We start from the raw sequence: 305 nt of genomic DNA, 5'->3' as shown, positions 1-305 counted from the left end.
GAAATGATTTGTTCTGCGCATGCGCAAAACATCTGACTTCCGTGTGGTGATATATCTAGGTTATGTTGACATGCGTCACATGACATATATACCACATTGTCATGTACCTGCTATTTGCTAGAAGTTTCGCATTCGTTCTTTATGTTGTTAGCCTAGAATCGAGGCTGTTGGGGATTTTGATTCGGGAAAATAATGAATTCAAACCCCAATCCGCATGGATTCCAGGCTATTATGCTGTTTGTGACCTATAAAATGGAATGTGAGGAGGTCAGTGAAATATTTAATCTAGCCCCTTTACGGTATCA

Source organism: Glandiceps talaboti, chromosome 4, assembly GCF_964340395.1.
Source record: "Glandiceps talaboti chromosome 4, keGlaTala1.1, whole genome shotgun sequence".
NCBI lineage: Eukaryota > Metazoa > Hemichordata > Enteropneusta > Spengelidae > Glandiceps > Glandiceps talaboti.
Note: the sequence above shows the minus strand (reverse complement) of the source record.